Below are 27,361 nucleotides of genomic sequence, written 5' to 3' on the forward strand. Positions count from 1 at the left end.
ACGCTGAGTACGATAAAGGCATAGGAAAACTGAGTACGATAAAGGCATAGGAAAAGGCCGTTGAAGGAATGCTTCCCTGTGCTCTGCAGTCGCCTTTGTAATCCAAAGACAACATTTATTTCCCTGCACCTTTGCTAGGGACTGGCTGAGACGGGTCCCCAAACTAGCAGGATCCCAGAACTCCCCTTCCACAGAAGCACACCACACCGTCCACTCCCTGCCACACACCCCGGGAGCAGCTACTTGTTAAAAACGCCTGGATTTTAAATAGCTTTATGAGCACCGGTATTTAATCCAGCGGTTCGTCTGTGGGGGAAGAAAAATGCCATTCCTAGTTAGCATTCCATAAATCGGTAGCTAGGAAATGAGAGGGGGCGGGGTCGAACCGTGGCAACTCGGTGGTTCATACCCCCAGCCACCCTCATGAATTCGGGATCGCCTAATGCAAAATGAAACCCAGCTTATTCATAAATCGATAAATCAGCCTGCGATGGCAAGGCAGGCAGCTGGTTACTAGACCAAAAATGAATATGCATGAGCGTCTCCGGGCCTGGGCCAGATCAAGCATTCCGAAAGGGCAGCCCCAAGAAGGTGGCTCCGGCATGGCTGGGTGGAGTAGACTCACCATTTACCTGCATAGGGAATGCCCTGAACAGAAGTCCCGGGGGGAGGGCGCGCTCCGTGTGCAGAAGACTCCTTACCTAGGGGAGAGCGGGCCGTGGGAAGCCGGAGCCCGGCGCGGTGCAGCAACCCGTGCCCCGCGCAGCCCGTGCGCTATCGGCCCGGAGCGCAGGGGCGCCGGCGAGGCCGGAGGAGCGCGCAGCCCGGCGGCGGCGGGAGGGCTCGGCGACGCGCGACTCCGCTACTCACCCCATCTGCGTTATTAATAGATGTTAATGGCTCCGCCGGATCCAGAAGCCTCGGTCTCTCTGTCATCTAGAAATTCCAAGTTTACAAAAAAAAAAAAAAAATGGCCAAGCAGGAGCGGGCTCCCGGTTCCGCGGCTGCTGAGTCTACCCTCCGCCGCCGCCGCACCGGGCACCTTCACGATCCTGCCAGCCCCCAACTTCCTGCCGCGGGGGCTGAAAATCAATGGGATGCCTGCGAGCAGGGAGCGAACGGTCGGGCGCGCAGGCAGACAAAGACATCCTGCCCGGGCAGGGCCGGAGTCTGGCTCGGCTTTGAAGGCAGTCACCTGCAAGTAGCATCCGAAGAAAGGGTTCCCCGCTCCGCGTTTCTCTGAGGAATCCCCAAGCACCATCCTCAAAGTACTTAGGATCCCTTACTTCTGCCAGACGCCCTAGGCAGACCCACTGGGTCTCAGAATCAGCTCCAACACCCCTGCAGTGCCCCCGCAAGTGCTTGGGCCTCCTAGGACCCCCAACCTCAGGAACCCCCTCATTCTTTCCTAACCTCATTCCACACTGCATTTAGATGCCACCCCCCCCCCCCCCCCGGGCGGGAGAGCTTGGGGATGGAAGGACAGGACAACGCAAGGAGACTTGATTTACAACCAATGAATTCTTCCCGCTCTTTGTCTCAAAGCAAACCGTTTTACTAAATGGGTGGGGGAGTTATTCTTTTAAGTCTTGAGCCAGGCCATTTGTCCAGGATATACTTTAGCAGGGGAAGTACCAAGTGGGATTGTGCAGTGTCTTTGTCTGGGTCTCAAGGGACCCAGGCCATAAAAGTGGGGTCACAAGACTTACCAAATACCCTGCGAGGTGAACTGGGTAGGTGCCTGGCTGACTCAGGGTGCTGGATTCACGTTGCTGTTGGGACGTGAAGTGGGACTCCACTGGGAGTTTCCTGGGGTTGAAATCAGTGAATGAAAAATCCCAGAAGGCCGAGGCCCGTGGGAGGCGAGGGCGTGGACTTTGCTTCTCCTTGGGTCGTTGGTATCTTCTATGGGGTGGACACCTATACGAATGGCCTCAGCTTCTAAAGAGGTAGCTTCCAGATCTGAGTCCTGGAATTGATTTTCCAAGGAACTGCTGTCATTATCAACACGCTATCTCCTGCCAAACCTGGCAGTGAGGAATTTTAATTATTTTAATGGATTCTCTTTTTCCCTTCATATGCAGTTGTCACTTCGCTTCTTCCTCAAAAGGAACATGATTGTCCGTGACGACGAATTGGACACGTTTAGATGGTGCTGAGAACAAGAGTGAGCAGGAAGTTGGGGATGCCACCAGGACCTCAGCATGGTCTCCCCAAATCCTCAGCCACCCCACCCCCCGCAGGACAAAATGGGAGTTTCAGGATGATGGCTACCTGGAGAGAGACAGGTATATTTGGCAACAGCCAGTTTTTGTTGCTGCTGCTGTTGGTTGGTTGGTTATCTTTTCCACTGGCTTCTGATGAGTGGCCATAGAGGCCAGCCACCGTCTATCTGCTAACCAACTCTAGGGTCTGCCCTGGGAGCCCCGGCCAACGGGGAGCATGCAGTCAGACAATAAAGCAATGTGCCCCAGCAGCTGCCACGTGGGAGGTGCCCTGGTGGGGACAGGAGTGGGGAGAGCAAGGTACATTGAAAGTCACCTTCTTCTCTGTGCTGACACGGGCTTTTCTTCTTGAGAAGTGGGGGGTGGTGGTGTGGTGCCATTACTACTTTCAGGGCAAAGGCAAGCAACTGGCTTTGTTGCTGTTTCCCTCCCCCTCTCCCTCCCTCCCCCCTCCCCTCTCCCTCCTCCTGGGCAGCTCTAGAGAAAGGCGGCAGCAAGATTGTAGCGGCTGTGATGGAATCAGCCTAGCTGGGTTGGAAGCATCCCAGGCAATACCGGGCTCCCCTCTCCGCTCTCCCACTCTCCAGTTATTTATCCAGATCCAGCCTGACTGCTGGAAAATCAGCTCTCATCAGGAGGTAACGGAGCTGAAAGGTTCTTTTCACGGAGAGCTCACAGACGGGTGGCTGGCACAGAGCCTACAGGCCAGTGTGCCCTTGTGTGGGTGGTGTCATGGAAGACATCTCCAGGGCCACACCACTTTCCTCACGCGTTCTAGAGAAAGCTTCAACTCGGGTTCAGAAGGATCAATGAGAAGAGTCTCTCTGGGCGCAGGAAAGGCACAAATATGCCCCCCCCTCCGAAGATATTATTCTTCACATTAATATCATGAAAGGAGGCAAGGCGGCATGCTGAGACTGTTGGTGTTTTGTAGCTAGGGCGTCTGTCTGTTCTAAGTCCCTGGATGCAGACAAAGACGCTGCTCCATTGTTCCCACTTACACGGGGGCCTGTTCTTGCGAGCAAGACTCCTGAAAACAGAGAATGCGCAGGCACCGTGGATGCTCTAATATGCTCTTCTAGAAACGGAAAACCCACCTGCACCCTGGACCGCAAGCTCACTCTCCTCCACAAACAGCCAGCGGAGTCCTGACTCAGCAGGATGAAAGATTAAAAAGAGGCCCAGTTTCAATCCATCAATCAATCAATATCACTCTATTTGTCTGTTTTTTTTAAAGCCTCGTTAGAAGGAATACTTCCTTAAATGCCTCCCACTTTCTGATTTGCTTGCCTAGGACTGTAAAACTGGTAGCACACACGCACATTTGTAACGTGTCAGGCAGCTTCCGATTCCTTGATTTTTCTTTCTCCCCATTAAGCGCAGATCAACATGGCTGCCAGTGAGGACCGTGGTGAAGGCGTGGGTGAGGTGCACACCCACCAGCCCTCCGCTACCTGTGCTCTCGGGGAGGGGTGTGTGTGTGTGTGTGTGTGAGACAGCCTTGTCCAACAAACACGAGCTAGGTTTAGGGAGACAATAGATGTTCCGGGGGTTGGCATTTCAAACGAGGTGTCGTGTTTATTCTAACATTAAAATGAATGTGTGTTCTTCGCAGATCCAGCCACCCCTTAATAGTACAGCCGAGGATCCTCTTCCCCGTTTCCTGGTCAGGACTGGAATTAACAATCTGCTATGGTCCAGTAATGGAAGACTTAAACACAAAATCAAACCGCAAATAAACCTATCTTGTATCAGAGTTCTCTTTTTTTCTGTAACGGACGTCCTAACTGAGAGCCTGAGAAGCTGCTCAGCACACTGGCATTTGTAAGCCAGTCATCGGGTTTCGAGCAGGAAACATTTGCCTCCGTATTACAGCTTCTCCTTGCAAGGGAAAGGGGAGTCCTTCAACTCATTAGCAGCTAGTATGAATTTGCTCCAAGTCTATATCGAGCTTTCTCTTCGATAACCACAGAAGTGCATCAAGCATTTCGCAGAACAAAACATTCGGAGGAGTCATGCCTATTTCCAGTATAAAAACCACTGCTTGAAATGGTCTTGTGAAGAGCCCTCGTGGAGGACTGGGTTATGCGTAGGGTTGCTAACCACAAGGTCAGCAGTTCCAAACCACCAGCTGCTTGCTCCGTGGGAGAAAGATGGAGCTTTCTACTCCATAAAGATTTACAGCCCCCAGAAACCCACAGGGGCAGCTGGCTCTACGCTGTCCGAGGGCCGCTATGAGCTGGAAGACGCTCAGTGGCAGTGAGTTTGGCTTGGACGGGGTCTTACATGATGGGCAGATTCAGCTGTGTGGGGAGAGAGCTAGTGGCACGGCATCTGTTTGATAGGCAGGGATAGGATAATTCATACTAAATTAATATTCACTGGGAGAAGAGATATTAGAAATTATCTCCTCTTTGGATTTTAGAAAATGTTTGATGGAATATAGAGGAATCCCCCCACTCACTCGCCCCCATTTCTAGCGGGGGCGGGAATAGCAATCCCATTGCAGGCACCACTCAGTGCTCAAATTTAGGATGCCTCATAGCCTTTAGAAAGATGTGTATGGTAGTGATTAGAGATTTTTCTCGCCCCCCCCCCCTGCCTATATTTCTGAGGATGTTGGGGACATTTTCACTGCTGGTAGGATTTGCAGCTGTCTAAACATTGTGAGCTTTTTGTCGCCACGGCATCTGGCTCGGCTCACGCCCAAATCAGCTGCCTTGTCCCCCGGACTGCAGGAAAAAGCTCTGCGTTCCTTCCCAGGGCTCATTAGTGATCCCAAAGCTAGCTCTCCCCTCTTTAGTCTATATCTAACAGCAGGAAATATATAATTATTGGGGGGCTGACCTTGGCCCAAAGCCCAAAAGCAAACAGACCAAGACAGCATCACCTCTGCAATGGCAAGTGGGGAGCTGACGGACTTTATGACTGACTTGCCTGGGATGCAGAGATGGAGGAGAGGGTCATTGGCCACACTGGGGCAGGCCTGTGGCTCTCCCCCAGGGACATTCTTGGAGAGTTGTGGCCACTTGGAGCAGCTCATCTCACGTCCCAGGGTCCCCTGGCTCCCTGCCTGTCCAGCAGCCCTTGGAAGTCCACTTCCTTGGCCTTGGGGCTTGTCATTCTGGGCAAGTGTGAGCCTCACGTTGGTGTGGAGGTGGTCGATGGACCACGCGTCCTTTCTGAGTCTCCCGGGAGTTGCCGCAGGCTAAGTCATCATGATATAAACCAGCGTACGCCAACCTCATCTCACGGCTTTTGCAGGGAATGCGCTTTCGTGCTTTTGTAAGCGGAGGCCTTGTAGGACCCCGCGTCGAGCAAGTCTACTGGGGCCACTCTGCCAACAGAATTTCAAAAACGCCACTGCACATGCTAACAGACTACCAAACCGAAACCAAACTTGCTGCCGTCGGGTACATTCGGACTCACAGTGAAGCGACCGGACAGGGTAGAACTAACGGCCCCCTGTGGGATTCCCTGACTGTCACTGGGGATGGGAGTAGAGGCTTCATCCTCCTCCCAGAACAGACCACAGGATACCGTCAACATAACATTTATATGCCCTTGCTTTACCAGTGACTCCCTTGACTGTGGTGGTTTGGCACGGAACCTACCCTTTCTCCAAGGCGTGCCTGCGTTACCCTAAAGAGTCCCAGTGGCTAAGTCACTATGTCAAACTCAGGTGCCCCGAATGCACTTTGCAGGTACAGGGGGTAGGGTGACAGGTCTATATTGCAGAAGAGGCAAAGTGACAGGGATGAGGTGACACAGTTGTGTCTACTGATCTCAGGGGGCTCCATAGTACCTGAAGGTGACTATCATGTTGGCTGTGTGACCCTCTGACCATCCAGCTAATATCAGGGTGGGATTATCCCGAGGCCCCTTCTGGGGAGCAAGGTTGGGTCCTCTACAGGTCAACCTGTTCCCCACCAGAGCCGCACCCCGATGCACCCTCACTCCAGACCCCATGGTGAGCCCTGGGTGCTGCCAGCATGTAGCTTGACTTTTCCACAGAAAAGCAGACTGAGGTGGCCCAGGGTGCCACCCCGGGCCTGGGCGGCCACCATGTGGCGAGGCCGGGGGCTCTAGTCTGCCTGAGCAACGCCGGCCTGGCCCGCAGGGAGAGAGCACTGAGATGTCAGGCTGAGGACATCTCAGAAGCTGGCACCCTCCTGCCCTACAATTTGGAAGGAAAGGGGTGGGGGTCAAGATGTAGAATTCTTGTCAAAGGGAAGGATAAGATTCCTTTCTGCCTAGCGTTAGGTCTGTGATGACAAGTGGCTGATTGAGAGAACCCCAGGGGCCGGCAGAGTGTCCTGGGTGGTGTGGGGTCCTCTCCAGCTGCTCTCCGGTCTTCCCACCCTGGCGGGGAGGACGCGATGGACGGCATCCATGCTGGCTTCCTGGGGGTGGAGGAAGAGAAGGCCAGCGCGTACAGTGGTTCAAGGGCAGAAATTCGGGTTTTGTCTCTGGCCAAGGCACCTCATGTCCGGTCAACCCCCACCCCCCCACCGAGCAGATGTCTGCAGGCTGTGATGACGTGCAACCCTGGGTTACAGATGAGTTCCCCAGCCTGAGCTGGACTAGGAAGGCAGGCCTGGTGATGGAGTTGTGAAAGCCCTACGGATCGCAGGGTCCACACCATCACCAATCTCAGACACACGCCTGTGTAGGACCAGGCCACATGCTGCCCCACGGGGTGGTGAAACTGACTCTGTGGAACTCCACCCCCTTGCCCCCCCACCGCCCCATGAGGAGTGCTGAGAGCAGGGCCCTGCAGCCACAGCGACCCTGGGTTGAGCCCCAGCTCTGCTATCTGGAGTCCATGTTCCTCTCCCCCTTAAGAAGGAAGACTGGAGAGAAAGAAGAAGGGAGGGGGCAGGAGGAGATCAGAGAGAAGGAAGGAAGAAAAAAATCCAAGTGATATTCCCTATCACACAGAGCCATCTGTCTCAGGGGTCCCAGAAGACCTGGCTCAGCTCCCGGGGCGTGGTGCACAGCAGGTGACCTCTGAACATTGGTTCCTGTGCTCTTTCTGCCCCTGACAGTGGGGTGTGCGGAGTGGGAAAAGAATGCTCAGTGGGGTGTGCAGAGTGAGGAAGGAATGGGGAACGCTCAAGGCTGACAGGATGAGAACTTTCAGCCTCGGCCTGCAGGGAGCATGACCGTGGCTGCGAAGATCCGAAATGCTGCTACCGACCGGGCTTCACACCCCTCCTGCCAAGCGCAGCAAGGAAAGGGGTGCAGACCCCACCAGGTGAGTGACATCAGAGAGGGTGACAACAAAGGCGCTGGTTATAACATTTCAGTGTCAGGTTTCAGCCAGAATGTGCTGTTTATCAACCCCTCCTGGCCCTGGTCCTAACAAGGAGAAACCATAAGCCCAGCTTATGTGTAGCCATATATCTACCAGGCTACAACACTGTGCTAGTTTTTTGAAACTTCTAACAAGGTTGGCTGTCCTGATTACCCAATGATAACAGTGGTGGGGTGGGTTAGGTTTTTGGGAGCTAAACACAAGATCAGGAGTTCGGAACCACCAGCAGCTCTGTAGGAGAAAGAGAAGGCTTTTTTTTTACTGCCTGAAAGAGTTACCATCTCAGAAACCCACCACAAGGGCAGCAGTGAGTTTTTTAGTTTAGACAATGACACTTTGAATCATGTGGCTTCATCGGCTTTTATAATTGCTGGTTTGATCTTCATAAAGTCATGGTTTTGTCAGATTTTATGGTGTGTTAGCTACAATATCATGCATGGAAAGTAGTATCTGCCTGTAAACCTATCATCAATAACTATTTGGAGAATGAAGACATAATTCAAGGAAACAAACCAAAACAGCAACAATGAAAAACTCACTGCCAGTGAGCCGATGGTGACTCATAGCGACCCCAAAGGACAGCTTTCTGAGACTGCAACCATTCACAGGAGTAGAAAGCCCCGCTTTGCTCCCTTGGAGAGGTTGGTGGTTTCGAACTACTGACCTTGCAGTTAGCAGCAACAACTTGAATCCACGGCACCACCAGGGCTCCTACCTCAAGGAAAAGAGGGAGAAAAGTTAAAAAAAAAAAAAAAAGATCATCTGCTAGTTCCTAATAATGTTGGAACAAATAATGCTGTCATTCCATGTAGAAAAATCTCCCGAAACAGTGTTGCCGTTAGTATTCATTTACTCTTAAGAAATAACCCATCAGAGCAAAGACAACTCCAAGCACTTGTCATGTAAATACCCTAAGATGAAAGCGAATGGTGGACATTACGAAGGATCCTGTGTGGCCTGGTATGGGAGGAGGCCCGTGGTGGGGTGACAATGTGGGTTACTGCACTGGTTGATGCCACGGGGTGTGACATGGGGTGCAAGCCATTTCACCTGGAGGAGGAGGTGAGGCTCTGTGCGGTGACATGCTAACCAAGGTCTAGGTGTTCATGTGCACACTGCCTCACCAGGCACCAGTTTCAGGTCCAAATACCCCACCCCTGATTCTGACGGTGGCTGTCCTTGTGCCTCCACCATCTCACGACCTTCCTGTCATGGCCTGGCTCTTTCAGCTGCCCCTACTGCCCCACTTAGCAACTCAAATCTTCTGCTGTCCATCCCGTCGGGGGGGGACAGTGGGTCCACTGTCCTCCCAGCTCTGCCATTTGTCTCCTGACACTCCCCTGCACCACTCTACCTGGAAATGGCCACCCGCTCACTGACTTCCTCATTGGACCTTGGAGCTGCGGCACACTGCTATCACTGAGCGGCTCTTTCCCTTGGCATAAACCACACAGTCCCCAGATTCTTCAGCTAACAACTGTCCCCCTGGCTCAGCAGACCCTCGGTGTATTTGATACCTTTCCCCCGGGAGCTCCCATCCTAGCTGCGGCTAAAGGTGGGCTGATCTCATGAAGAGAGGCAGGTGGGCTTGAGCAGTTGATTCTTGCTGGTAGGGCGGTCTGGCTCAGGCGACCCTGTCTGACAGGGAAGGGTGGAGAATGCAGTGTGTGGCCTCTGAGCCTTGATGTCTTTACCATCAGGGGGGCCCACCTCACAAAATTCTGGTAGAGTTAAACCGCGGGAAATCTGGCACCAGAGGTTCATCTTCTTTTAAAAAGAAGGAAAGCAAGCAAGCAAGCCTGTTGCCATCGAGTTTGTTCTAACCTACAGTGCCCCCGGAGTGTCAAAATAGCAATGCACATCACACTGGTTTTTTTTGGTCGTGGATCGCTAGATCTTCCTTCTGACGCTCAAACATTCCAACCTTTCGAGGTTCAAACATCCAACCTTGGGGTCAAGTGTGTCAACTCTTTGCACCACACACTGCCACCACGTGGATTCCACCCCATGGCAGCCCTGCAGAGGGTTTCTGAGGCTGTAAATCTTTTCAGCAGCAGACAGCCTCAACTTTCTCCCACAGAGCCGCTGGTGGGTTTGAAGCACCAATCTTGTAGTTAGTAGTTCAATGCCTACCCAACAGCGCCATCAAGGGCATCACCCAGGGATGGCTCGTCTTCCCTAAGCTACTCAATAGCCTACTCACCAGGAGACCTGGGTGTGAGAAATGGCTCTGCTGTTCACGTGACTTCCAGCAATACCGCCACCTTGTTTGCTCTTGGGGAGAGAAGAACTTTGTCCTCTGGGCCCCTCGGCCTGGTTGCGGGGTGCGTGCGTGTGTGTCCTGAGCTGGCTTTCAGAGGCAGAAATGGCAGGTGAGGACGCTGAGGGGATTATTGCCAGCACCTGCTTCATCAGCCCAATTACCTCCAGCAGGTCCCCTGTGGCTTCTTAGCAGATGGATTCGCAAACACGCCTTTGTTGATACATCTTCCTGGGCGGGTGTATCTGTACACACCAGTGAGACATTACTGTCATGCGTGCCCAGGTGCTGGGATTCAGAGGTGAGTGACCTGGACTTAAGCCTGCCCTTGTATCTCTTACAATGTCATGGGAGAAAGAGGTACGAAACATACACGCACGCACACACACGCTCACACAAAACAGGTATGAGAGAGTGTTACAAAGGCATGCAGACAGAGGGAAGAGGGGAGGCAGGGGCGTCGCAAATGAGAAGCACCATGTTTCTCCAGACACCCTGGCTGCCTTAGGGCTGGGGGCAGGGATGTATGCTGGGAGACCAGACTGAGGCTGGGGTGGGGCCAGAGGAGAGAGGGGGTAGCTCTTACGTGGGGGTAGTTGTGGGGATGTGAACATGGGTGCGAGCGAGACGGAGGTGGCAGCGATGACAGTGAGTTGGGGCTCTCACAGTTTGGGGCTCTGCTGGGATTCCCGGTGCCTGGCAACTACGGGGGTGGTGGCTGTTGCCCTGAAATGCACCCACATTCCAGCTCTGAGGCCCAGAAGTTTCACAGGAGAAAGCTAGAGCAGAGGAAGCTGGGTGGGGCTCCTGAACCATATCCCTGCTGACACACCCTCCGGGCCCGCATCCAGCGGATGGCAGAAGGCCCCAGAGACACCTGACTGACTCCCCAACAACACAGCCAGCCTCGCAGGGGTGCACTGCGGCACAAGGCCTTCGTTTGCAAACACAGATGCGACAAGAGCCGTGTCCGCCAGGGGCCTTTGGAAAACACAGAGAAGTACACACCATTCACTCCAGGGGACAAAGAGGTGGCAGTCTGCTTTCATAAAGGTGATTGTTGTGACGCGTGGACGAGTCTGTTCCAACTTACAGTGGCCTCCTGTGTAACAGAACAAAGCACCGTCTGGCCCGGTGCCATCCCCACAGTCATTTCTATGTTGGAGACCATTCTTACCGCCACGGTGCCAGCTCGTCCCTCTGAGGTTGTTCTCCTGTTTCTAGGGCCCTTTGCTCGACGGAGCGTGATGCCCTTCTCCAGAGGCGGGTCTCTCAGTCGCCCATCCGAAGTGAGGGAGGTGAAGTCTCACTGTGTTCTCTTCTGAGGAGCGCTCTGACCGAACTTCTTCTGAGACAGATCTGTTCACTCTTCTGGTAGTCCATGGCCTGTGTTATACGAGAGCACCCCACCCCCAACCAAATATAAAAAAACAACCATGCAATTTTTTCAAAGCTATGTATTTAATTTTTTTTAAACAAAACAACCTTATCGCCCTCAAAGCATTCTCTGCAACCCTTAATACAGTTGTCAAATCTGCAGTTCCATTCTTGGAAACACTTTTCAAATTCATCTGCTGGGATGGTCGACAGCACCTCCCTCGGTTGTTTTTTCTTTTCTTTCTTCGCTTCTTCTACATCATCAAATCGTTGTCCTTTTGTGTTCCTCTGCATTCTCGGAAACAAAAAGAAGTCCCACGGAGCAAGGCCAGGTGAGTCCGGTGTGTGGGGTCAGAGAGGCATGCTGTGTTTTTACCAAAAACTGGTGCACTAGGATGGCTGTGTGAGCAGGCGCATTGTCGTGGTGGCAAAACCAGTCCCCCGTCTGGCACAAATCAGGCCTTTTTTGGTTACATATTATTAAGCAATCTTTTCAGAACCTCTAAATAGAAAGTTGTATTAACAGTCTGACCTGGTGGAATGAACTCCAAATGCTTTACAAGCCGACATTTTCGTCCATTTGGGAAGTTGACAGACATCGGAATGAGGTTTGTCATGAATCGACATTTCACCTTTTTTGAAATGGGAAGATCACTCGTACACTTGAGTTTTCCCTATTGCGCTGCCCTTGTAGGCTGTGTTCCACATCACAACAGTTTCTGTGGCATTTTTCCCGAGGGAGAAACAAAATTCCACATAGACGCGATGTTCTCTTAAGTCTGCCATCACAAACAAACGAGGTTCCACTGAAATTGCCTTCATGGAAAAAGTCACTGTGACCAGAGAGAGCCTCCCTGGGTGACGCTGCTGGGTGCACTGACTCAGAGCGAGTTCCTGGATGTGTGCCTCGTTTTGGGGATACCCTTTGTATGTTCCTTATAAATGCCACACTTCAAGTGCAACCATTCCTCTTCCATCTCAATCACTAACCAGCTTTCACATGTGTACAAGGGTTTTGAACATACCACGCTCGGTTCAGGTGCACCACGGTCCTCCAGGTGACGTTTTTTATCACGTTAACAAGGTCTTTTGCTGTAGATTTGCCCATCATTTGAGGTCTTGATGGCTGCGTCTGCGAGCCTTGATTGTGGATCTAGGTGAAATGAAATGTCGAGCAAGTTCACCCTTTCCGTTGTTTATCACGATGCTGTTCCTCGGTGCAGTTGTGGGGATGTTAGCTTGCCTTGGATTGCGGTGTGCTCCACACCGAATGGTGTGGTCTGCGATCTTCTTTGATATGTGCTTCAAGTCCTCTTGGCGCTCAGCAAGTAAGGTTGTGTCTACTGCCCGTTGAAGGATGTTCGTGTTCTCTTCGGATGCTACTTTCTTCTTCACGGAGACCAGCTTTTTGGGTTACTTGCTCAGCACACAGACCGAAGAAGTACAGGCGGGAAAGTGTATGACCCAGACACACGCCTTTCCTCATTCAAACCATGCGGGATCCCTGTTCCGTTCAAACCGCTGCATCTTGGTCTATGGACAGGTTTCATGGGTGCAGAATTAAGCGTTCTGGAATCACTGTTCTTTGCAAAGTTATCACTAGTTTGCTAGGATCCACATAGTCGGAGGCCTTTGTGCAACCAATGAAACATTAACAGACATCATTCTGGTATTCTGTACTTTTTAGGGAAGACCCACCCGACACCAGCAAGGAGGGTCCTTGCTCTAAGTCCTCTCCAGAATCTGGCTCAAATGCTGGCAGTACCCCGTTTCTGTAAGTTCTTAAATTACCTTCAGAGAAATCTTAACGGCATGTAAAACGAATGCTATTGTTCAATAATTTGCTTGGCTGTATCACCTTTCTTCTTTGGGACAAGCATATATATAGAACCTTTCCAATCAGTGGGCAGCTTTCTTCCAAATTTATGTGCACTGACAAGGGAGTGAGCGTGTCCAATGTCACCTGTGTTTGTTGACACGTCTCAGCCGGTATTCAGTCAATTCCTGGCGCCTTGGTTTTTGTGGGTCAACGCCTTCAATGCAGCTGAGATTTCTTCCTTCAACACTACCGGCTCTTGATCGTATGCTGCCTCCTGAAAAGATTGACCAGTTCCATCTGGCCTAGTGACTCCTGCACTCCTTCCATCTTCTTTTGGCGCTTCCTACATGGTTCATATCTTGCCCATGGACTCCTTTAATAGTGCAACTCTAGGCTGGAATGTCTTCATCAGTTCATTCCGCTTCAGAAATGACACGAGTTCTCCCCTTTCGGTTTCTAGCTTGAGGTCTTTGTACATTTCATTATAACACTTTGTCTTTTTCGTGGGAGCCCTGGTGGCGTAGTGGTTGTGATCTATATTGGGCTGGGATCCGCATGGTTGGTAAGTTCAAAACCACCAGCAGCTAGCTCCCTGGGCTTTCTACTCCCAGCTACCGTCTCAGAAACCCACAAGGGGGTCGCTGTGGGTCAGCACCAACTGACGGCAGTTGGGTTTTTTCTGTCTCAAGGTACCTTTTGAAGTCTTCTGTTCTTTACTTCATCATTCTATCTGCTTTTGCTCTTCCATGTGTGAGAGCAAGTGCATGGCCTCTTCTGACATCCATGTGGTCTTCCCCCCCTAGCTTCTTAACGGCCCTTTGCTTTCTCTACGGATGATATCCCTTGATGTCATCCCATGACTCATCTGGCTTCAATCTTTAGTGGTCAATGCTTCACATCCATTCTCGAGAAGGTCTCTAAAGTCAAGTGGGACATGCTCAAGGTGACACTTTGGTGTTAAGGTTCTCATTTCAATGTTCTTCAGCTTCAATGGTAACTTGCATTCAAGCCAGTGATAGTCTGTTCCTTACTTGGCTCCCTGGCTTTGTTTGCACTGATGAGACCTACCATGCGTCTATACCCTCTCTTTCCACAGATGTAGTTGACTTGAGTCCTGGATGGTTCAGTGGGTGAGGTTCACACATATAGTCATCATTGATGTTTCCTGTCATAAAGTTTACAGCTTTGGAAGCCTTATGGGGGCAGTTCTGCCTGTCCTAAAGGGTCAGTATGATTCAGAATCGACCCTACACAGGGCAGGGAGACAAATGCTTCATGCCCCCACTTGTTCCTGCCAGGCCTCAGGAGTCAAACACAAAAGCCATTGAGGTAATTAGTTTATTGTGCCAACCTGGCTGATAAACACATGTGGGGTTGATTGAAGGGCAGAGGGATAAATGGCTCAGTGAGCCTCGCCTTTCTAGGTCTCAGGTATCTTGCTTTGTGATGTTGGACTAGGGTGCAGCTGTCTTAGCCAGTTCTCTGCTTAGGTTGGCAAAGCTCACTTCCTGCAAGACATCCCCAAGGAGAAGCCACATGGACCTACTCTGATGCAGCCCTGGGTGCTGAAGCAGCCATGTGGAGCCCCCTGCCAGTGCTGAGATGCTTACATGTTCACGGACTCGGCTTTCCTCCTGCAGTTGGCATCATTGTGTATGTTTTGTGAGATGGAGGAGGGCTTTGTGGATTGGTGTCGGACATATGGGCTAATGTTGGACTTGTGGGCTTGGGCAGCACTGGGTTGAGATGTTTTCTTGATGTGCACTTACCCTTTATATTAAACTCTCTCTTATACACAAGTGTCTGTGGATTTGTTTCTCTAAAGTACCCAGACTGACACAGTCATTCAACAAATACAAGGAAATACCCAAGGAACAGAGTCGCTCTGGTTAGGCCAGCCCTGCACCCAACATGGGGCATTCCCTGCACACATCTTACTCACCTCAAGATGCAGCAGGACACGGAGAAGAAGCTGACGGAGATAACAGCAGAGCGGGGTGGAACCCAGCATGATGGAAACCAGTTAATTTACAACCATCACGTTGAGTCCCGGCGGTCTTAGAAGTGGGCCTCTCTGAGGTGGTCAGCTCTCTCTCTGTGCAACTAGGACTATTATGGACCAGCTAGAGATGACTCCCAGTCATTCATTCATTCTGGGAAGAACCTGCTGTGTCCTGCCACCAATGAGATGGAGCCCGTAGCAGACACAGAGCACAGTTCTCAGTACGCACACGCACACACATCTTCATGGAGTGGCATCACCATTTTATATTTTCAGAAACAGATAAGACAGAGAGGTTCTGCAATCTAGCCAGAGGCACACGCAGCAAGCAAGTGGCATAGCCAGGATTTGAACCCTTGCTTTCAGAGCTCCAAACTGCTATGCTCCCTCTGCTGCGCTTGAATGATGGGCCTTGAGACCTCAACCCTGCGTGGAGGCTCTCGGCCTCTCATCTGCCTCCCTTCTCTCTCCCAAGCCTGTGCTCTTCCTCCTGCTATCAAGTGTACTGGGGACCTCTGCCCCACCCTACCCCACCCTCGGCATGACAGAGCCCTCGTCCTGCTGAGCCCAGACACAATTCCCCACCAGCTTGTCTCTGGCTGAGATTTAGGTCTCCCTGAGGTGACTAAGTGGGATGAAAGACCCTGGGTGGACCCTCTACTCCAGACAGAACCCCCCACCCCGGGGGTGACAGCATACAGTGACACATCTCGCTGGGAGAGAAGTAGAACCCCAAAATGAAAGAATCGCATGAGCCTCTGAACACATTCCCCAACCCGATCTGCAGAGGCAGGTCCAAGTGACTGCACAGAAACCTTTTCCTGCAGGATGTCTTAGAAGGGGTGTCAACCCCAAAGGGGGCGGGAGTGGGGAGCTGAGAAAATAGCGCATGGAGGGGAGGGAGAATAGACCACTGGGTGGATTATCAAGGCCTCCAGGGGCCCAGCTGGGAGGAGGAGGAGGTGGCTGGCAGAAGCTGAGTAGTCTCTGACTTGTAGGCTCATGACTCAGAACTTGGGGCAGTAGGTGAGAAGGGCCCCTGAGCTTCCAGTGGAGGCGAAGTGCAGCTGAGGGAGGCAGCAAAATGTCCGGGAGGTCTGCCTCCCACCTCTCTGGGCGAGTTCCCTCCTTTGGAAAATGGTGGAAGGGGGCCTCCTACCAGGAGGTGACATAGAAGGACGGAGAACACCCAGGCCCAGTGCTGCGCTCAGGAAACACTATGAGGTAAGCATGAACATCATCCACAAGGGCAAGGGATAAAGTGGGTGTGTAGGGGGGGCGGCTATCAATCCTCTGTGCCCTGGATCACAGCGCTGAGGGTCCAGGTTGCCACCTCAGGCCCAGTGCTGAGAGAGGAGAGCGGGAATCCGGGCAGTCTCCCTTTACATGATGTTTCCAGATGGGACCACCCCAGACCCTGACTCCAGACTCCAGTGGCAGAGCCCCGGAGGGTCAGGAAGAGTAGCCTGACCTTTAGGTGGAGGGGGGTGGGGTGAGGGGAGGTGTGGTCAGGGGGTTCCCTGGGCTCTCTCTGGGTGCTCCTGCAGGATGGACTGCCTCGCACCCTCTGCCCTGGAGCAGGAAGACAACTCCCTCAGCCAACGGCCCCTGTGAGACGTTCTGGGGCGTGTGTATGTGCGTGTGTGTGCGTTCACGCGTGTGCTAACTACCTGAACTACAAATAACCAGGCAGGGCTCTGGTTTTCACTGCACCATGTCGTCAACAAGCCCCGGTTTCTCTCGGGTCTTTGAGAGTCAGGTGTTTGAGTGGGGTGAGGACGGGCGCCCCACTCCCCGCCCAGGCAGTGGAATCATTCTGCAGAGCGTGCTGCGCAGGGCTTGGCCTGGGGTCTCAGGGCCTGTATCCACCAGGCCTCAGCCCACCAGACCATGTATGCCAAAGGAAGGCACTGCCAGGCAGAGGGACCCTACAGCCCATGCCAGCAGGCACGCCGAGCGGCCGCCCACCCTGCAAATGGCACCCCAGCTGCTGGCCGGGGCTGCAGCGACAATGGGCCCACTCAGTGTGCCATGAACGAGAGGGACTCAACACCCTGCCTAAAGCAGGACACCATCCGACCGCTCTGCCCTCAGGCCCCGCTGTCAACAAAGGCATAAAGGGCGCTCCTGTGGCCTGTCCCAGGCATCAAAGGCTGTCTCTGTCAGACTGCCGTTTCTCGATGGCTTGTCAGTGTGTGTGTGTGTGTGTGTGTGTGTGTGTGCGCGCGCGCGCGTGCACGCGCTGGGCGTGGTGGTGGTGACAGCAAAGCAGAGGAGAAGCGAGCTTCCTCTCAGAGGCACTGGCATGCCCGTGGGGTGGCTCTCACTGCAGGGCACCGGTCGCCAGACCTGGGAAGGCAGTGGGCCACATACAGAGCTCGAGGGATCCCTAGCACTGGAAAACCTTGGGGGGGGGGTGTAGGGAGGCCAGCCAGAGGCCCCCACCTGCTGAAGTTGCGAAAGGGATGAGATCCTGAGGACCAAGGATGGAATTTGCTGCTGCTTGTTCCACAGGGACAGCGTGGCTGGCCTTTTCGGCTGCCTCCCCTCTGGGGTTGGCTCTCCTGTGCCAGCTGTGGCTGAAGGCTAAGGGCAAGGCTATCAGAGAGTCAGGTACTAACCAGAGGGCAGAGTGCCCACCCCAGCCCTGCCAGGGGGCAGGCCAGCCTCAGCTGCTACTCACCTCAGCCTTGGGCCTTGGGGTGGTGGCAGGCCCCGCTCAGGTGTGAGCGTGGCATGCCCGCGGGGAGCTAGTCAGCCCGGAGCACCCGTGTCCTTGGACCCAGGAGGCTGAGGGAGGTGGACCCTGAGGAAGCTGGCCGTGCCCAACTGTCAGGGCTCTCCCTCTGCTCACATGATCCAACCTGAGTCTCCAAAGAGCCAAGCCCACAGTGCCCGTCTCTCCCGGCCCCACCTCCACTTCCAGCCCACAAGCAAATACTTGACATGCTTACAGTGCCTAGCACAAGCCTTGCCTTCTCTCCTTTCCTCAGACCTCTCACTGTGTCCACACAGAAGTCTCCAGGCCCCCAGCACGCCCTCTTCTCCTCCTTCACCCAGACTGACTCTGGGAACACCCCAGCCCCGCCTGGGGGACAAGCCCCTGGGCAAGCTGGCTCCACTCCCTCCAGCACATCTGTCTCGCCATCTGTAGGGATGCCCTGCACCGCGTCCTGTCTCCACACCGGGCAAAGCCTGCTCCCCACACTGTCCCCGAGGGATTGATTGCCAGGGAAGGAATGGGGGTCTGCCCTTCAGGGCTGAAGCCGGCCCAACAGGCCTGGCTTGAAGCAGCCCAGAACGAAGCTCAGGGTGAAGGTACAATTGGCCAAACTAGCTGGACGCACCCGCAAGACAGGGAGGCTCAACTGCGGCTGTGGAGAGATTGGGGGAGGGTCCTGACATCCTTTCCCCTGTCCTCTGCAGATACGCTCCATCCCGGGCTCCTCGAGCCAAGAAGGGTGGGGTGAGGGTGAAAGTGTTTGTCAACAGAAGCCCCCAGTCCTAGAGGCCTCAGCTACCGGCCTGGATTATCTGGACAACAAGACTTAAGAAGCTGAGGCAGGAAGGCCGTCTCTCTCAGCTGGTCAGCAGCATGTGTGAGAAGGCCCCCCGCCTCTCCAGAGCTTGAAAAGCCTCCCAGTCATTCTCACGGTGGAGACAGACTGATGGTGGAGACAGATTTGCAGGTGAGGCCAGGAATTTATTGCTTGGTATTTTTACAGGATTCTTCTTGGTAAACCCGGAGGCTTGGCCTGTTTGGGGGTTCATGAGTCTTAGGTGACATGCTGGGATGGAAGCTGTGAGCTACCCACTAGTGTGAGGCTGATCCCTCCTCCCACGTACGCCGAGTGCCAGGGGTCACCCCACACAACCAGGAAGGGGATGGTCTCTGATGGGAGGCAGGCTTTCTCTTCTGCATACCTGTGCATAAAGTCTTTGGATGATGAGGCAGAAGAAATAAATGCCCCCACCTCTCATCAGTTCACTCCCCCAAGGACTCTCCAACCACCCGTCCCCAGCTGTGGTCACCTCACACCAGGGGAGGTGCTAATGGTATTCACGTGGAAGGACCCAGCTGGCCTGAGAGAGGGCTGTGGTCTGTGACCGGGTTGCTAAAACTGCTTAGTCAGGTGGTGACTCAACGGAGCCGACCAGTACCTAGGTTTTTGGGCACGCTGTGGGTGAAATCCTTTTGGACACACAGCTCCAAGTACACCAACCCTGCACAGCACTTGACAATGTGACAAAAGGGAGATGCAACAATGGTGGAGGGCCTTTCTGGCAGGGCAAATCTCTCGATCGACTTTGGTCTCCGAACCCTTTCTCCCACGTCGCCAACAGGTGACTTTGGATCTTCTAAAATAAATTAAGTCACTCTGTTCTTCTGTCACGCCTGTCACAGTTCAAGCACCCAGTGGGTACAGGAAGCTGGTGGCTTCATGATTCACAGCCACGTGCCACGGTGTTGTCGGGGATCCAATGTACGGCAAGGCTGCCGGCGCTCCACCAGCCCCACCACCACCACGGCTGCTCTGCGGGAAACCACTGCTGCAGCTGCCCGGGGGAGCATTTCCGTCATTTTCACCCACCTTCTACTTTACCAAGCGTGCCCTTCTCCAGGGCCTGGTGGCCCTCCTGATAAAATGCCTGACATCGGCGAGACGGCGTCTCTCCATCCGCGCTTCTAAGGGCCGTCTAGCTGTACTTCTTCTGAGACAGATTGGTTCATTCTCCTGGGGATGCACAGGACAGTCGAGGCTCTTGGTCAGCGCTGAAGTTCGGGTACCTCAGCTCGTCTTCCATCATCCTCATGGCTCACTGTGTCAAAGCAAGTCTAGAAATCTCCATCGCTGCAGAAAGACTTGATGGAGAGCACCGCTGTCCGAGACCGGCTCCAACACGAAGCTGGTTTGCTTCGCTTTCACATATAACGAGGCAAGAAGCTGTGTCCTCGTGGTACCAGCTGCCGCCGCGGCAGCACCAAGCAGCTACAGTACAGGCAGGAGAGAGGCACACATGCGCGCCCTGGAAGCGACTGCCTTCGCTGGACTGACATCGCCAAAGAAACCGTTGCAGTTCTCACGTCGGCGCATGCTCACCTGGGGCTGACTCTGTTGTTGTTTTTGTTTTCCAACCTAAATTGCGATCCTTACCTTCCGAGGCTACCTGCCGATCTGTTTGCTCGGCAAATACTAGGCTAAGCTACGTCTCCAGAGGACGGCTCGGGAGGCTTTTGTAGCTAGAGCTTCCTCCACACCTAACAGCCAGGCCTGTAAAGTTATCCAAGGATTATATTTAGAAGGACTGCCAGATACTAGGGGTCTGTAGCAGGTTCTTAAAAAAAAAAAAGAAGAACTTGGAAGTCTCATCTTGAACTCTGTAACCTTTTATTTTTAACAGTTAAGAGAGAAAGATGATTTTCCAGATCCTGTGAAAAAGTCCAAGCGCACTCAGGAATTCTAAACATTGCACTTCCGCGAGGGCTGGGACGCTGAATGCTCAAATCCCTGGGGATGGACTTCATAGGAAGGGCACCCTGACTTTGCAAGGCAGCGACAACATCAAGTCAATCAGCTGTTTTCATGTGGATAGGCACCCCGATAGTGCGGTCCAGAGCAGGGCGGTCCAAGAGACTGCGGTCACAGCATTCGGGGAGTACACTGCACCCGAGAGGGCTGCTCATCTGCTTTTCTCAAAAATAAGACCCTCTTTCTCTCCTTTATGTAAAACCAACAGCCTCCATCTGCCACAGCACACACACACACCGTCTTGTCACCCTAGCGTATCTGCTTCTCAGTAAAGGAAGACAACCATGTTTTGTGGCCACGTGGTTCTGCAATAAGATCGAGGAGCAGAAATAGCCCAGATGTAGTTTTGTAAGGCCTGGGTCTTCTGCTCAGCTGGCCATGGAGGGTTGGAGGTTTGAACCCCACCCAGTGTCTCTATGGGACGCACCTGGCCATCGGATCCCTTAAGGCGACAGCCAAGGAAACCGAGTCAGGCAGTTTTACTCCGACGCGTGGTGTGGCTGTGAGTGGGAATTGGCCCGACAGCACCTAACACAACACTTTCTCTGTGTTGGGTCTCTGGTTAAACTAGACTCGTGGAAGCTCATTTCCAAAGGTGTGGACAGCGACGGCTGCCCTCCTGAGAGTGACCCCAAGATTTCCCTTTGGGCTGACGGCCTGCTGGTGACCTTTTATATAAGAAGCCTGGTGGCAATGTCTGCTGGGTTTCGGGCAAGGGCAGCAGCTCAAAGCCAGGAACAGCTCCTCGGTGTCCGCTCTCAAACCGATTTACAGCCTCGGAAACCTTCCTGGACAGGGTCGCTGTGAATGGGGAATGACTCAGTGGCAGTGGGGTATTTGTTTGTTTGGATGGTTTTTAGACGGAGGTTGTAGCTTTTTAAAGGGGGTGGGGGAAGGGTGCATTAGAGGCCTTTTCCTCATGACAGTAATCCCCCCTTTACAGAAACTAACTCACAGAAGGCTTACTTGGCAGTTATATACCGTCCACAAATTATCTGTTGATTTTTCCCCTTAGTGGGAGCAATTAAACCTAAAAAGAAAACGTTTTATGAAAGAGAAGGCTGGATTTATTCAACGTAATCTATACCAAACTACGACTTGGCTGATAATTAAATTAGTATGGTGTAATTTTTCTTTACTTTGCCTGAATGTGTTTTTTATGAAAGTGAAAAACACACATAATGTTTTTAAAAAGCATTATTATCTTTAATCCAGTTCATCTACCTAGTTATTATTTTGAATCATCATTGAAGGAAAAAGTAGTCCCACAGCTATTCTTCTACTAAATAGCTGTAACTGTAAGTACACTTCACCGTGAAAGAGAGCGAGAGAGAGCGCGCACACGAGCGAGCGGTTTGCCTTTCCGGGTTCTCTCTGTCTGCAGCAGTTGAAGGAAACAAAAAAAAAAAACCACCCAGTTTCCATTTTCCCCTAATCCTCATTCTTCATACATCAAAACCAAGCCCCAGAAATTAATAGCATTCATTTCTATGAAACGGGTGCAAATTCAACTCCAGCTTTCAAAACGTGTGCAGAAAAAAGACTTTAACGATACATTTAAAACGTTGTCGCAGGAACCTGGTGTACCTAGTGGTGGATTCAGTTCCATGGGTAAGCTCTAGAAGATGTGCACATCAACCGTTTCTGTCTTTCAGTGTTCTCACTGTCAGGTGTTACAGACGGCGTAGAACTCAGTCTCTAAAGGTTAGGTGTTTATTATCAGAACACAAACACCCTGAACTAAAATACCTTCTTTGATGGCTGTTCATCAGAAAACACTTTGGGGAACGTCTGCTTCATTCACCTTGCTTGGTTTTTCTTCCTTGACTTTATTAAAATAAATTCATAAAACGAGCAAAAATTTCACATAACAACATAGCCTAGAAGTGCAGGTTTCAGACCATGATTTCATCTGGAGATTTTTTTTCTTTTTCCTTTTCAATATTTCCCCTTTTGTTAGCCACACCTGACAAGACCCACTTGTGACAAGTGCGTAGAGACATTTCTCTGCAGGTTAAAAGGAAGGAAGCTCATCCAAATAACAAAGCCCCGAGTTTAACGTTCTAATAGAACACCTAGCTTCTGCTAACATCTCAACAAGAGGACACATAGTGCTCCCTGGAACAGCCCTGCAGTCCCAATGCCAGTGCTTTGCTTTTGTTCCGAATAGTCAATTGGTTTTCCAGCTGGAACAAACAGAAGACGGTGCTTATCATCGACCGTCTTACTACACTTAGCTCTGCTCGGCTCACACGCGGTGAAACCTCAGCAACTAACTGCCTCGCACATCATCCCATTTCCACAGCAAACGGCATTTTCTCTGACCGTTCCTCAGAGCTCCGGTGACACAGTAGGTTACACGTTGGGCTGCTAACCTCAAGGTCAGCAGTTTGAGACCAGCAGCCGCTTTGAGGGATAAAGACAAGGCTTTCCACTCCCATGGAGAGTTCCAGCCTCAGCACCCCACAGGGGAAGCTCTATTCTGTCCTATGGGATCGCTAGGAGTTGGCATCAACTCGATGGCAGTGAGTTCTTTGTCTGTTCTTAGGGTTAATCAGAAACCTGAGAGGAGAAATCGGAAACATTTCAATGCTGAAGAGGAAAGCAGATGGCACTTCCCCAGACTCCACGGAAACCCCATCAGCATGAAGAGGGCCGACCACACAGCCTCTGGATCTTAATAGCTCACTTGTGCAGCTGGACACCCTCTTCGGGTGATAAGTAGACCCTTCAGGTTACTGGAAATGATCCGAGGCTAAAAAAGTAAAAGTTCTGCCAAAATAAATTTTTTAAAAATCTTGAATATGATACACGAATGGGAGAAGAGATTTTCCCATGGTGTGATTTTTTGGGGAGGGGTCGGGGGGAGGAAAAGGCATATCAAAAGCTGATGATCAAAACACCTATTGAAGAGAGAGAGACTCCAGTTCCCATAGAGGAGAGAATCCAAGACGGAAATTGGCTGTATCCCACTCAGAGGACTGGAAAGGAGTGAGGTTCCCCACACAGTCCCCGGACCTTAGTGTTGGGGGGTTGGTACAGAAGGACAGCTCACAGGACACTCCACGTTCCTCTGAGGCAGATTCCACCCAAACCATCATGTTCCCAGGGATACCGACCATCATAACCACAGCTCCATCAGGAAAATCCAGTTTTCAAAGCATCCCACTTAACATTTTAAAAGCCAGGTCCCTGCTCTGCAAATCCAAATGCCCGGCTATTCCTCTACTCTGTCGTTCTTAAAAATAAATTCTGTAAAGCAAGCTTTCCTCTAAATATACCGCGCACGCCCATATACACACAGCTCAAGATATTTGCATACACCGGGTGTAGGCACGGATACACACATGGTAAAAACCTTAAAAGAAAAAGCCGGGTTGCATAAATCAGGAGCTGGTTGTAAATGTGCACCAACTTTAAAACAGATTTGTTTGGGCTTCTTCGAATCCCCCAGGTAGAAAAGCTCTTTCTTGCTGGCCGTGGTTCTGGAAGACTCTGGCTGCTAGGACGCATGCCTCTGTGTAACAAAGAAAGGCGGGGGCTCATGGTATTCTGCCCTGCCTCTGCTATTAAACCTCTGCCCGACGGATGTGCAGGCGGCCGGCGGGATCAGGCTGTCATGCTACAGTAAACACGATATTTGGTGTGCTGCCCAAGACATTTTTTTCCTCATGAATATAACTCGCCTGCCATTTTTTATGAGGTTCCCCACCCCGATTGACACCCCATTATGTATATTCAGTCAAGCTCAAACGAGATTTCAAGTGATCAATATACTATTTGTGCTGAAAGTCTATTAGCAGCACTGGCAATAAATTCGGAGGAGAAACTGAAAAAGAGCGAAAGAGTTGGTGAACTGTATTACACGGACACCCATGTTTTGGCGGTGGGGGGTGGGGGGGTGGAGCTGGGGGCAGGGAGACAGAGGGGGCAAAATGCGAGGGACACGAAAGAGGAGGGGAGATGCTTTTTCTAATATAAGCCCACTCTCTAGAGCCTGGCCAATCTTGAGATACATGAAATGCTTATGAATTTTTCAAAAAATATCTTAAATGATCTTTTGAGGTCACTAAAGACACAGAGGGTGTCCCGGAGGCATTCCCTGAGTGGTGCAGGCTGCTGACGGGAATGGCTAGAGACTGAAAGGTCAGCGGTCCGAGGCTACCCTGCGGTTCCTGGGGAGAGAATTGTGGTGATCTACCTCCCAGAGATCAGCGGTTGAGCACCACACAGGGATCTGTCCTCCCCTGGACACACACTGGGTCTCCACGCAAGAACTGGACGACAGCTGGCTAACAGAAGTAGCAAGGAGATCTGATGCAGCCCTTGGTCCCTTTCAGAGAACACACAGACCTGTCCTGAGAGAGGCCCCACGTGGAAGTACTCGATGTTCGTAACCATGAGAAATGGGCTCACCTTGTGAAAATCTGCATGCTCCCCCATCATCCCATGTCTTTGTGTGATCTAACAATGTCCTCCTGGGTTCCTCAATAGTTGTCACCGTATAAATGAAAATTAGCAGATCCTAAGAGAACCTCACCTTCACCAGCTGCCCGAAGGAGGCATCCTAGCCCATGGCCGTGGGGGAAAGGTAGTTCTGTAGTAGCCAGGGGAAAAGATGAGGCTTTCTACTCCACAAAACAGGGACACTCTCGGAAATTCACAGGGCCAGTTCTACCCTGTCCTGCAGAGTCACAGGTGTCCGCACTGACTTCAGGCTGTGAGTTTGGTCTGGGTTATGGTACCCAGGGGGGTCTTTCTAGCATAGCGGAACATGGGCTGGCTGTGTCTACATGTTGGAATCTGTCTGCTGGAACCCGGAGGAGAGCAGGATAGGTAGTCACCCAGAGAGAAGTCTCTAGTCAACAGTATCCCTTCACTCAGTCTCTGTCATGGAGTCATTTCCAACTCACAGTGACCTGATAGGACAGAGCAGAACCCCCGTGGGTTTCTGAGACTGCAAGTCTTCACGGAAACTGAGAACCTAATCTTTCTCTCACCCAGTGGCTAGTGGGTTCGAACCGACGGTTAGCAGCCCAGCGTGCAAGCCAGTACGTCACAGAGGTCTTCCAGCATTATCCAGACACTGAAAACAGAGAGGCTATGACCATGAACACAGGAGCCCTGGTGACGTAGTGGCCATGCATTTGGCTGCCATCCAAAAGATCAGCAGTTCGAAACCACCAGCCGCTCCGTGGGAGAAAGACAGGGCTTTCTGCTCTCGTAAAGAGCGACCGTCTCAGAAATCGACAGGGGCACTTCGTTCTACTCCGGTTGACGTCGACTAGGTGGCAGTGAGTGAGGGGTAACCAGGAAACACAATCAACCTTGGGGAGGTGGTACAAGGGTGAATGCCAGTCAGTGGCTGTCACGGTTGGTCCTTTAAACACACAGACACTGTGCGGTATGCCTGTGTTGGGCCAAGGTACTTTCTCCCAACAAAAGACCATCTGCCCTCCTCCTAAGACCCAAAGTGTTGCCATCGGATCGGTTCTAACTCACAGTGAGCCCTATAGGGCTGAGTAGTATTTCGCAGGGTTTCCAAGGCTGTATCCCAGGGCTCTCCCACGAACAGGTGGCGGGTTCAAACCACCAACCTTTGGGCTAGCAGCCGGGCACATACCCAGGGCAGCGTTGGGGCTTTCCCCGCCTCTAGACGCGTCTTTGTTGGCCTCGCCTCTCGGGTAGAAAGAATGAACATCATTACTCTGCGCAGAGAGCTTTCATTATTTGGTTCTGCACTTACATTTTGGACTCTTCTCCGGCAGACATGCAGAATTGCCATCAGCTGTATCAGAGGCACGGCACCTGGAAGACCAACATATTTTCACCATTAGCAGTCTGGAGAGTTCAACGGGTAGCAAAGATGATTTACAATAATTCCATAAAGGGTCACTCATTCCAAGCTGCCCTTGGACAGAAGTGATTCCTGGTGACATTTCTGGTTCTGAGAACTAGAGCTTGGCTGTTTCTAAATGGGCAGTCTAACGGAAGACACAACTGCACAAAAAACTAAGTATTTTACTTAATTATAAAAAGAATTGTATTTGTGCTTTGCATCCGGTACCCGTGCGCAGCAGCATCCAAGTCCGACGTCCGCCACAAGAGAAACCAGAATCCCCTAAACAAGGAATCGCACCATCTGAAATCACCCTTCTGACGTGTGTCAGTCGCATGCGCACCAGAAAGACACTCTTTGATGCTGTGCATATGTGCTTGCAAGTATTCGATGTCAGATCAGTTTACAAGTTGGAATTCCCAAATGGTTGTGCTAAAGGGGCTACTCCCTACCACCCCAACCTGATACTCAAACCGCCCCCAAGCCCTATTAATATATTCATTTTAAATGCTTAAAGCCATTGAAACCTGACATTACTAACCCTGTCAATCCCTGCGTACTTTACAACATGCGGAACCTGACATGCGCAAAAGGAGGAGCTTCTTGAAGGCCACTTCCAAGAGACATCAGACGCCCCGCCCCTCTCCACCCTCCATGGCTCTCTCAGCCTCCCATCCCTACAAGCCCCTCCCTGCCCCCTGCCCCACCCCTCAAGCTCAGTGTACATTAGCACCCCGGGCTTCGGTATAAAAAACTGCAATATGCTAGTGGGTGACAGTCGTCCAGGTGTTACTGTACCAGCACACGGACCTCACTGGAATGTGCCTCGCACCGCGCTGTGCGCCTGTTTCTGACCGAATTTAGGGAGGTGCTGTCCTGGAGTCTTCTCCCACTGCAATTACTGTGCAAGCGGGCAGGGCTGACGTCCACAAAATTGTCATGGCACATCTTGGGGGAAAAAAAGACTCTTTGAAAGCGGGCTGCCAGAGTG

General features: G+C 52.0%; 1 long non-coding RNA gene across 1 annotated transcript in view; it reads right to left on the reverse strand.

Annotated features, from left to right (window-relative positions):
- Positions 1-26,341, reverse strand: part of LOC142454192 (uncharacterized) — a 113,816-nt gene extending 87,475 nt beyond the window's left edge. The window contains exon 1 of the long non-coding RNA XR_012785690.1: positions 26,278-26,341. This is a non-coding gene — a long non-coding RNA (uncharacterized LOC142454192). The remainder of the gene's footprint in view (positions 1-26,277) is intronic.
- Between the last annotated feature and the right edge of the window lie 1,020 nt (positions 26,342-27,361).

The sequence above is a fragment of the Tenrec ecaudatus genome, chromosome 8, assembly GCF_050624435.1.
Source record: "Tenrec ecaudatus isolate mTenEca1 chromosome 8, mTenEca1.hap1, whole genome shotgun sequence".
In the NCBI taxonomy this organism is placed as follows: Eukaryota; Metazoa; Chordata; class Mammalia; order Afrosoricida; family Tenrecidae; genus Tenrec; species Tenrec ecaudatus.